Source organism: Lolium rigidum, chromosome 7, assembly GCF_022539505.1.
Source record: "Lolium rigidum isolate FL_2022 chromosome 7, APGP_CSIRO_Lrig_0.1, whole genome shotgun sequence".
In the NCBI taxonomy this organism is placed as follows: domain Eukaryota; kingdom Viridiplantae; phylum Streptophyta; class Magnoliopsida; order Poales; family Poaceae; genus Lolium; species Lolium rigidum.
In genome coordinates this window covers 203156866-203164672 of record NC_061514.1, presented here as the reverse complement: position 1 = coordinate 203164672, position 7807 = coordinate 203156866, and the positions used below count along the sequence as shown (strand labels likewise).

The following is a 7807-nucleotide window of genomic DNA, read 5'->3' as shown; positions in this document are numbered from 1 at the left end:
ATTTTCCGGCACTAACCTACTCACGAGATGCCGAAGAGCCAGTTGCTGTTTTCTACTGTTTTTGGTTCCAGAAAGGCTGTTCGGGCAATATTCTCGGAATTGAACGAAACAAAAGCCCACGATCTTATAATTCACGGAAGGTTCCAGAAGTCCGAAGGGGAGACGAGGAAGGGCAGCAGGGGGCCCACACCATAAGGCGGCGCGGGTGGCCCCCTGGCCGCGCCAGCCTATGGGGAGGGAGCCCCCTGGCCCCTCCGACTCCGCCTCTTCGCTTATATAACCCCTCGTGACCTAAAAACTCGACACGAATTGACGAAACTCCAGAAAGACTCCAGGGACGCCGCCGCCATCGCGAAACTCCGTTTCGGGGGACAGAAGTCTCTGTTCCGGCACGCCACCGGGACGGGGAATTGCCCCCGGAGTCATCTCCATCGACACCACCGCCATCTTCATCACCGCTGCTGTCTCCCATGATGAGGAGGGAGTAGTTTTCCCCCGAGGCTGAGGGCTTTACCGGTAGCTATGTGGTTCATCTCTCTCTCCCATGTGATCTTTATGTGATCATGAGCTTTGTAATCTAGTTGAATATGTAGATGTTACTCTTGTCTATTATGCACTCTAGAGGTTACTTTAATATGAACTCCGGAATTACTCTCCACGATGTGACGGTGACAGTGTGCGCATCGTGTGTGATTCCTTTATGACGTTGTGGAGCTTGTTTACTCCGGCTTGAGGGTGCTCTTGTAGCCCTACACAATGAATGGTGTTTGTCATCCAACAAGAGAGTGTTTGAGAGTAGCATTTATTTATTCAATTATGTGATCATTGTTGAGAGTGTCCACTAGTGAAAGTATGATCCCTAGTTCTTGTTTCTAAGCATTGAAACACCGTTTCCAACAAGTCCTGCTACATGTTTACTTGCTGCCATATTTATTTCAGATTGTTATTACCACTCATATTCATCCATATCACTTGTATTTCACTATCTCTTCGCCGAACTAGTGCACCTATACATCTGATAAGTGTATTAGGTGTGTTGGGGACACAAGAGACTTCTTGTATCGTAATTGCAGGGTTGCTTGAGAGGGATATCTTTGACCTCTACCTCCCTGAGTTCGATAAACCTTGGGTGATTCACTTAAGGGAAACTTGCTGCTGTTCTACAAACCTCTGCTCTTGGAGGCCCAACACTGTCTACAGGAATAGAAGCGTGCGTAGACATCAGCCGACAAGAGGAGGAAACAAAAGAAAAGAGAAAAGGCGAGGGTAAGTACCAAGGAACGAACTCCGGCACGTACTTAGCGAGACTAGAAATGGCTATGCTCGCCAGGAGAATATATCACCGGGGGCTATATGGTAGGTTTAGCAGCAAAAAAACTATAACCAATAGAGACACGCTACAACATCCGTCTACTCAGAGAAGATAAGAGAGCGCATAAGGGAACAAATAAAATACTACACAAACATAACTCAACCGATTACACATACCCCCTTCAACAAGGCGAAGAAGCAATGTAAAAGGCACTCAACGGTTGACAAGTTTTATTAGGTATCGGTTGTGGTAATGCTATATTACTACACAAGTTATTATCAGATTATCAACAACAAGTATAATGTGTAAGTTGTGATGGGATTCGTAGCATAGAAAACAAAAAATTTCCTACCGCAAGAACGAATAACAAGCCAAGATCTTAATCTAGTAGACGGTAGCAACGAGGTGAAGATCAACATACCCTTGAAGATCGCTAAGCGTTAACGAGATTAGATCTCGTGGTGGATGTAGACGATCACTTGCCCCTTGCAAAAGCGCGTAGAAGATCTTGACGGTGCCACAATCGGGCAGCACCTCCGTACTTGGTCACACGTTCGGTGTTGATGACGACGTCCTTCTCCCCGTTCCAGCGGGCAGCGGAAGTAGTAGATCCTCCTCGGAATCCCGGCAGCACGACGGCGTGGTGGCGGTGGTGGTGGAGATCTCCGGCAGGGCTTCGCCAAAGCGTATGCGGGAGAGGTGGTGGAGGAGGGCGGCTAGGGTTTGGGGAGAGGGGGGCGCCGACCACTATGGGGTGCGGCCAAGGCTTTGGTGTGGCCGGCCCCCTCCCCTTGCTCCTCATTGTATAGGTGGAACCCCCAAGTGTTTGACTCCAAGTCTTTGAATAAGACCCCAACTCAAAACTTGCCATAAGGACGAAACCTACCCAAGGTGAGACTCCTACTCAAGGTGGGACTCCCACCCCTTCCTTGGGGGGGGGGGGGGTGGCCGGCCACGTATGGTGGAGTCCACCTGGGACTCCTTGATGCGTGCAATTAACACACGTCCGTTGGGAACCCCAAGAGGAAGGTGTGATGCGTACAGTAGCAAGTTTTCCCTCAGAAAGAAACCAAGGTTTATCGAACCAGGAGGAGCCAAGAAGCATGTTGAAGGTTGATGGCGGTGAAGTGTAGTGCGGCGCAACACCAGGGATTCCGGCGCCAACGTGAAACCTGCATAACACAATCAAAGTACTTTGCCCCAACGTAACAGTGAGGTTGTCAATCTCACCGGCTTGCTGTAAACAAAGGATTAAACGTATTGTGTGGAAGATGATGATTGTTTGCGAAGAACAAGTAAAGAACAATTGCGATAGATTGTATTTCAGATGTAAAGAATAGGACCGGGGTCCACAGTTCACTAGTGGTGTCTCTCCCATAAGATAAATAACATGTTGGGTGAACAAATTACAGTTGGGCAATTGACAAATAAAGAAGGCATAACAATGCACATACATATATCATGATGAGTACTATGAGATTTAATCAGGGCATTACGACAAAGTACATAGACCGCCATCCAGCATGCATCTATGCCTAAAAAGTCCACTTTCAGGTTATCATCCGAACCCCTTCCGGTATTAAGTTGCAAGCAACGGACAATTGCATTAAGTATGGTGCGTAATGTAATCAACACAAATATCCTTAGACAAAGCATCGATGTTTTATCCCTAGTGGCAACAACACATCCACAACCTTAGAACTTTCTGTCACTCGTCCCGCATTTAATGGAGGCATGAACCCACTATCGAGCATAAATACTCCCTCTTGGAGTTACAAGTATCAACTTGGCCGAGCCTCTACTAGCAACGGAGAGCATGCAAGAACATAAACAACTCATATATGATAGATTGATAATCAACTTGACATAGTATTCAATATCCATCGGATCCCAACAAACACAACATGTAGGATTACAAATAGACGATCTTGATCATGATAGGCAGCTCACAAGATCGAACATGATAGCACAATGAGGAGAAGACGACCATCTAGCTACTGCTATGGACCCATAGTCCAGGGGTGAACTACTCACACATCAATCCGGAGGCGATCATGGCGATGAAGAGCCCTTCGGGAGATGATTCCCCTCTCCGGCAGGGTGCCGGAGGCGATCTCCTGAATCCCCCGAGATGGGATTGGCGGCGGCGGCGTCACAGTAAGGTTTTCCGTATCGTGGCTCTCGGTACTGAGGGTTTCGCGACGAAGACTTTAAGTAGGCAGAAGGGCAAGTCAGGGGGCGTCACGAGGGGCCCACACAACAGGGCCGTGCGTCCAGGACCTGGGCCGCGCCACCCTAGTGTGGCGTCGCCTCGTGGCCCCACTTCGTATCTCCCTCGGTCTTCTGGAAGCTTCGTGGAAAAATAAGCCCCTAGGCATTGATTTCGTCCAATTCCGAGAATATTTCCTTACTAGGATTTCTGAAACCAAAAACAGCAGAAAACAGCAACTGGCTCTTCGGCATCTCGTCAATAGGTTAGTGCCGGAAAATGCGTAATAATGACATATAATGTGTATAAAACATGTGAGTATCATCATAAAAGTAGCATGGAACATAAGAAATTATAGATACGTTTGAGACGTATCACTCCTCCCCCCTTTGGTTGGCCGGCCATGCTAGGTGGAGTCCCTCCGGGACTCCACCTTCCATGGTGATTTCTTCCGGACTTTTCTAGAACCTTCTAGAACCTTCCATAAATGCACCGGATCATTTTCAAACTTAGAAAATGACTTCCTATATATGAACCTTATTCTCCGGACCATTCCGGACCTCCTCGTGATGTCCTGGATCCCATCCGAGACACCGAACAAAACTTCGAACTCCATTCCAAATTCCATATCTACTTAAACGACATCAAACCTTAAGTGTGTCACCCTACGGTTCGCGAACTATGCAGACATGGTTGAGACTTCTCTCCGACCAATAACCAATAGCGGATCTGGAGATCCATAATGGCTCCCACATATTCAACGATGACTTAGTGATCGAAAGAACCATTTACATACGATACCGATTCCCTTTGTCACGCGATATTTTACTTGTCCGAGGTTTGATCATCGGTATCTCTATACCTTGTTCAACCTCGTCTCCAACAAGTACTCTTTACTCGTATCGTGGTATGTCATCTCTTATGAACCATTCATATGCTTGCAAGCTAATTAGACGACATTCCACCGAGAGGGACCAGAGTATATCTATCCATCATCGGGATGGACAATATCCCACTCTTGATCCATATGCCTCAACTCATACTTTCCGAATACCTAATCCCACCTTTATAACCACCCATTTACGCAGTGGCGTTTGATGTAATCAAAGTACCCTTCCGACATAAGTGATTTACATGATCTCATGGTCGAAGGACTTAGGTAACTATGTATCGAAAGCTTATAGCAAATGAACTTAATGACGTGATCTTATGCTACGCTTAATTGGGTGTGTCCATTAGATCATTCACATAGTGACATAACCTTTTTATTAATAACATCCAATGTTCATGATCATGAAACTATGATCATCTATTAATCAACAAGCTAGTTATACAAGAGGCTTACTAGGGACTCCTTGTTGTTTACATAACACACATGTATCAATGTTTCGGTTAATACAATTATAGCATGGTATGCAAACATTTATCATAAACACAAAGATATATAATAACAACTTTATTATTGCCTCTTGGGCATATCTCCAACAAGTTGTTCTATGATCAAGCCATACAATTCCAAGTCGTCCATAACCGCGGACGCGGCTTATCGATAAGATGTACACCCTGCAGGGGTTGCCCAAAAGTAACCATACGCATGCTCGACCCCACTTACTACAGGTGAAGTCTCACAACAAGACCGTTCCCAATGCAAGAGAAAGTTTAATGGGAGCCACCCAACTAAGCTACCCGTGACGAAGTTCGGCCGTACTCCGATACGGACCCAGAGGTTTGCGCCGGCGGCTAGGCGTGCGAATCACACACTTCGCTAAACGTCCCGCAAGGTACAGTACAAAATATAAACACCCGAAGGTAACATGAAGTAAACACCCGAAGGCAACAGTAAGTAAAGCATGGCATACATGGCATAGGCAAATAAAACCAAGGTTGTGGCTCCCAATTAAACAGACTCGAGGAAAGGTAATGGGTGAGCGGGGGTCCCGATAAACGTCCCCACGTACGGGTAGAGCGCTCAATCTCGGAACAGATAACAAGAACTCGGGTCCTAGGGGACATTAGCAAATCAAAGTTCCGATGCTTTCGCAAAGGGGCTCACAGATGCCTCTGCTTACAATTTTAGTTGTTAACAATAAAGTAAAGCATGAGTATCTCCAAAAACTGATATAGCATGTTATAACCTCCCAACAACCCAACATATCCCGATAACAGATCGAGATAAACAACAGAGACTAAACACGCTTACGACTCGCAAGGCTCAAACATCAAGCAACGGCTATGGGTAAGGAATGATACATATAGGATTATTATGGTAAACAAGTGGAATAGGACACGTGACTCGATAAAGAATTGCAACATAAGGATAGCAGTGAGAGGGAGAGCAAAATACAAAATTGGTGAAGAGGGAGGGCTCGCCTGTGAAAAGTTACAGAAGAACTTGTCGTATCTCACAACGTCACTTCGTGACCCTATCCGGGAAGAAGCAAATCGCTACAACAAACAACAGATGCAAATCTTACTACTACGGATAAAGAAGATCCAGCATGATCAAGATGATATGCATGATATGGCAATGATGGTGTAATGCAACTTATCCATATTACGCGGAGTCGGAACCCCGGACAAGCAAATTAGGTTGGAGTTGCATTTCTACCGCCAAAGTTAAGTGTTGATTAACATGGGAAGGCATGGCAGGGGTGCGCTACTTCAAAATTAAACGGAGCGGGGAATTCCTAGTTGGAAATCCAAAATACTCCGCATATATGTGAGGTGAACATGCACAAACTATCACGTCACCACATGATGCGGGATGCAAACAAGCATATGGATGGCATATTCATGTTCCTCTCATTTTTCTGATCAACTTTCATATATAAAGTATTTTCATTTGAATTACCAAACAAAAGTTATTAGCAGATTAGTTTTTATCATTTTAAAATAGAGAAACAGGTTTATTTAAATAATAAAAGGATTGGTTTTTAATTTCGAAACAGGGGGAAGGACCCCGGGTTTATTTGGAAAGCTGCAGGGGTTTATCAACATAACCATCCGCGCCAGGGATGCTGGTTAGAAAGAAAAAGATGCAGGGGGTCATGTGCAAAACTGGATTAGATCTGGATCTGAGAGTGTGGTTCTCACCGGGGGAGGAGCTAGCCAGAGCCGCTGACGGATGGGGCCCGTGGCCACGCTGGCGCCACGCTGGCGAACCTTGTGCTGTTGCTGCTGTTCTGTTCTATGAAGAAACTGAAGAAGAACAACGCCCATGGTTAGGGACAGGCGCCGACGGTGAGCGAGAAATTGGTGGTGCGTGGCAAGGAAGACGAGCAGGGAATCAAGGGGAAACGGGCGTGGCTCACCGGGAGGTCACGGCGAAACCGACGGAGGCGGGGAAGCAAATGAGACGAAGAAATCGTCGGAACAAGACGGCGGCCATATGGTGCTGAGGCGGATGGGGATGGCCTCGGCGATGGATGAGGTTCTGGGAGGCGCTAGCGGTCGAGGAAGGAGTGCTGCGTCATTGTGAACCAGGTGAAGGTGGCACAGGTTGAAGGGGGCGCCGGGGACAGCCGGCGAGGACGCGCACCTGCGGGAACAGCGGTGGTCACAACGGGAGATCGAACCAGAGAGGGAGGGCGACGGTAGAGAGGTTAGGGAGAACGAGAACTTCACCGTGATCACCTTGGCGTGCTCGGCAGTGACGGGGAAGGGCCGTGGTCACCGGAAACAACGCCGACATGCTCAGGTCTGAGGAGAAACGAGGTCGTGGGGGGCGATTTCATGCTCGATTCGTGGATTTCTTGGGACGAGGAGATTTAGCGTGTCGAGGATATGCTCGTGGTGTCCTTGGTCCGTCAAGAGGTGGCCGGAGATGGCGGTTCGACGGCGGCGCCGGGCAAAAGTGATGGAGTTTTCCCCCTTCGGTTCCTTTCGTGGAGATGAAGATAAGATGGAGGGAGAGGCGTGGAGTGGTTGGAGATGGTGCCTTGCGGAAGGGATAAGGAGGAGAGAGTGGTTGGCGTGGTCCTAGAAGGCGAGGGAAGGGGAGGAGGACCACAGTGACGTCGACAAAGGGACGAGCACGCTCCTCTCGTGCGAAGGAAAACGAAGACGACTTTGTCCTCGTGTTCGAAGGGGTACATGCGAGAAGGTAGGTTGGGCTGGATGGTTCTGGGCCGGAAGGAAAAGGAGGGAGGGGGAAGAGATGGGTCACCCAGGTGGGGTAGCAGGATAGGTTAGGATTTTCCTTTAAAAAAACATCTTTGTTTATTTATTTGAAATCTGGTATGAAACCTTTTTGAAAATAGTTTAAATTAACAACCAGAACAACATAA

General features: G+C 47.4%; 1 long non-coding RNA gene across 1 annotated transcript; it reads right to left on the bottom strand.

Moving 5' to 3' along the window:
- Nucleotides 1-5916: 5916 nt before the first annotated feature.
- LOC124679027 lies at nucleotides 5917-7581 on the bottom strand. The gene is made up of 4 exons (XR_006994763.1): nucleotides 7155-7581; nucleotides 6833-7059; nucleotides 6615-6719; nucleotides 5917-5966 (listed from the first exon to the last, which is right to left on the bottom strand). It is a non-coding gene; the product is annotated as an uncharacterized LOC124679027 (long non-coding RNA).
- Nucleotides 7582-7807: the final 226 nt, after the last annotated feature.